At 45.1% G+C, this 4,087-nt stretch overlaps 1 non-coding gene across 1 annotated transcript; it reads right to left on the reverse strand.

Annotated features, from left to right (window-relative positions):
* Positions 1-2,345: 2,345 nt before the first annotated feature.
* On the reverse strand, positions 2,346-2,418 carry Trnaa-cgc. Its single transcript has one exon. It is a non-coding gene; the product is annotated as a tRNA-Ala (tRNA).
* Between the last annotated feature and the right edge of the window lie 1,669 nt (positions 2,419-4,087).

Genomic DNA, 4,087 nt, shown 5'->3' on the forward strand with positions numbered 1-4,087 from the left:
GGGACAAAATGGCGACAGGAGCCGAGAAAGCGTATGTCGTGCTTGGAATGCACTCACATCAGTCAGTCATAACAGTGCAACGACACTTCAGGACGAAGTTCAACAAAGATCCACCAACTGCTAACTCCATTCGGCGATGGTATGCGCAGTTTAAAGCTTCTGGATGCCTCTGTAAGGGGAAATCAACGGGTCGGCCTGCAGTGAGCGAAGAAACGGTTGAACGCGTGCGGGCAAGTTTCACGTGTAGCCCGCGGAAGTCGACGAATAAAGCAAGCAGGGAGCTAAACGTACCACAGCCGACGGTTTGGAAAATCTTACGGAAAAGGCTAAAGCAGAAGCCTTACCGTTTACAATTGCTACAAGCCCTGACACCCGATGACAAAGTCAAACGCTTTGAATTTTCGGCGCCGTTGCAACAGCTCATGGAAGAGGATGTGTTCAGTGTGAAACTTGTTTTCAGTGATGAAGCAACATTTTTTCTTAATGGTGAAGTGAACAGACACAATGTGCGAATCTGGGCAGTAGAGAATCCTCACGCATTCGTGCAGCAAATTCGCAATTCACCAAAAGTTAACGTGTTTTGTGCAATCTCACGGTTTAAAGTTTACGGCCCCTTTTTCTTCTGCGAAAAAAGCGTTACAGGACACATGTATCTGGACATGCTGGAAATTGGCTCATGCCACAACTGGAGACCGACAGCACGGACTTCATCTTTCAACAGGATGGTGCTCCACCACACTTCCATCATGATGTTCGGCATTTCTTAAAAACCGATGGATCGGTCGTGGTTGAGATCATGATCAGCAATTCATGTCATGGCCTCCACGCTCTCCCGACTTACCATGTGATTTCTTTCTGTGGGGTTATGTGAAAGATTCAGTGTTTAAACCTCCGCTACCAAGAAACGTGCCAGAACTGCGAGCTTGCATCAACGATGCTTTTGAACTCATTGATGGGGACATGCTGCGCCAAGTGTGGGAGGAACTTGATTATTGGCTTGATGTCTGCCGAATCACTAAAGGGGCACATATCGAACATTTGTGAATGCCTAAAAAAACTTTTTGAGTTTTTGTATGTGTGTGCAAAGCATTGCCCGTTATCTCAAATAATAAAGTTTTTGTAGAGCTGTGAAATCGTTTCAATCATGTGCAATAACCCTGTATGTTGTGTCTACCACCTGGAGGCCCTTCTGAAAGGTGACGGAGTGTCTGTATTAACAGAACGGCGTAGTGAATGATTGCCTATACTTGTGGAGGTTGGAACGTCAGTGGAGACGAAACGGCAGGCAGACCTGAAGCTCTGGGTGGAAGGTTCTAAATAAATACGTAAGACTAAGACTACTGATAATACAGTGTTGGGTCCCATCACTAACGGAGCACTATCCATCCTACAGTGCTGCATAGATTTCAGCAGAAACGTGCTGAGGTTTGAAAATGGCAGAGAGGAAGACTTCCTGTTTTGAACCATGCAACAAACTTCTGTCGCAGAAGAGTTACAATTTCCTTAGAGAAAAACTCGGATATCCTCTACCTGCAGTGTCCACCTTGCGTTCTTGGATTAATCGCAGTTTCAGTTGCCAACCAGGAATTTTGAAGGATGTTTTAGTGATGATGAAAATGCAGGCTGCAACACTGACTGACAGGGATCGTATTTGTGTTTTGTCATTTGATGAAATGAACATTGACAGTAGAATTTGTTACGATCAGCAAGATGATAGGATTCTTGGACCTCACAGAAATGTCCTTGTTGTCATGGTCCGAGGCTTGTTTGCAACGTGGAAGCAACCGATCTATTTCAATTTTGACGTTCAGATGACAGCAGCACTCTTGAACGAAGTAATTGTTTCCCTGGCCAGCATTTCCTACAATGTTGTGGCTGCAGTAGCAGACATGGGTGCAAAGAATAGTTCTGTCTGGAGGGAGCTTGGCATTACTCATGAAAATACTTTTTTTCCACACTCTTGTGATTCTCTGGGACGTGTGTGGGTGTTTGCTGACGTTCCCCATTTGCTCAAACTCTTAAGGAACCACATGCTGGATCAAGGAATAATGTTGGAAAACAAGGCTGTGGCAAAAACTGTGTTCGAGAAACTGTTAGCTCTGGACAGTGGTGAGATGAATACAACTGCACAGGCGATTCGGTATTTGATGCCTGAAGGACACGCCAGTGGTGGTGGTGGTGGTGGTTAGTGTTTAACGTCCCGTCGACAACGAGGTCATTAGAGACGGAGCGCAAGCTCGGGTTAGGGAAGGATTGGGAAGGAAATCGGCCGTGCCCTTTCAAAGGAACCATCTCGGCATTCGCCTGAAACGATTTAGGGAAATCACGGAAAACCTAAATCAGGATGGCCGGAGACGGGATTGAACCGTCGTCCTCCCGAATGCGAGTCCAGTGCGCTAACCACTGCGCCACCTTGCTCGGTGGACACGCCAGTGATTTCATACAGATGGTGGATGAGACTTTCGATGTACTTAATTCAAGGACAAAAGAAAGTAATAAATCACTAGCCTGTGGATTTGGTGTCAATTTTCAAGCCCAAGAACAGTGCCTACGTAAATTTTCGAAGTGTTGTGAGAAGATGCGTGTTGGCAACTCAAAGCATCTCCTACCCTTCCAGAAAGGATTTTTGAAAACTGTTCGGTCACTTTTGGGTCTATTCAGTGACTCAGCTGTTTATAATATTGAATATATTCTTACAGCAAGATTAAATCAAGACTGCTTGGAGAACTTTTTTTCTCTTATAAGAGGCCTTGGACGTTTTTATGATCATCCATCGCCAATCGAGGTAAAGAGCCGGATAAGACTGTTGTTGTTGGGAGCAAACGCTCATGATATTCCACTTTCAAATGCATCGTCTGTTGAGCTAGATGAAGAAGGAAGATTCGTGACTGCAACTGTTTTTGGCAATATCCTGCCTGATATGTCTGAGGCGTTGGCAATGGTTGAAGGAGAGAAGGAGATAGAAGATTTAGATGTTGGAGTAGGAGAATCCGATGTGCCTCCAATGTCACTGGCTTCTGATCGTAGCACTGAAGGAGTTAAATATCTTGCTGGATATGTAGCTTATCGATGCAGACAGTATGACAGATCACTGGCCACACCCACTGGAGAGTTACTGACACTGCCTGAGGAGACATCGAGAGGATGGCTGGGCATGCTTTCTCGTGGGGGTTTACTTGTGCCTTCAGAAACGTGGCTCGAAACAATTAGCAGATTTGAATTAATTTTTGCCCAGATCCATGGCCACGACAGTTTGTCCAGGGAAACTGGTGTCATCAAGAACCTGTGCGCTATACTTATCGAGCGATTCCCCACTATTCACCCAGAAATCATTAAGATTTACGCTAGGACGAGAACATTTATCCGACTGCGTTGGCTGTCTGCAAAGGACAAGTCGAAGAAAGCAGTTGCCGCTCAGCAACGGAAAGCAAGGAAGTGGTATTTGTCATCGCTTTAGAATGTAAATAAACAATATTTGTGAAAGTTAAATAATATATAAACTTAGTGATAGAAGTGAAGGTCCTCTGACTGCGTGTTTCACAACTAGCAAGACTCTACACTGACAGTGTCAAGGATTGGCTTATTGTTTCCCACACTACATACCAACTTTGCTGAACGGCGGACTCGGTAAGTCAATTTACCACTATTTGCTGTAAATCGAATTTTGCAGCACTTTTTTTGATTCAATGCTCTTTTATATAAGTGAATTTTAACAACTAGGGCAAACATTATACAGCCACCTTGATAAAAATATAAGCCAAGGGTTTGATGTGTGACAAAATTAAGAATGTGTGTGTGTGTGTGTGTGTGTGTGTGTGTGTGTGTGTGTGTGTGTGTGTGTGTGTCAGTTCAGTTGGCGGGAGTAACTATGACTCGGGAGTAACTATGACTCGGGAGTAACTATGACTCTCTTAAGGTGGCGAAGTGGCGGCGGTGTGGCTGCATCCGGACTTGGCTTTTCGAAGTGCGGTCTTGATGTAGTCGTGCTGCTGCTGCTGCGAGGTGCCTTCCTTGGGTTATAGTTACAGGGAGAGTGATGCGCAATACATGGGCCTAGCCCTCTTAGCCTCTCCTCTCCTGCGGTCTT

Source organism: Schistocerca piceifrons, chromosome 10 (genome assembly GCF_021461385.2).
Source record: "Schistocerca piceifrons isolate TAMUIC-IGC-003096 chromosome 10, iqSchPice1.1, whole genome shotgun sequence".
Taxonomy (NCBI): Eukaryota; Metazoa; Arthropoda; class Insecta; order Orthoptera; family Acrididae; genus Schistocerca; species Schistocerca piceifrons.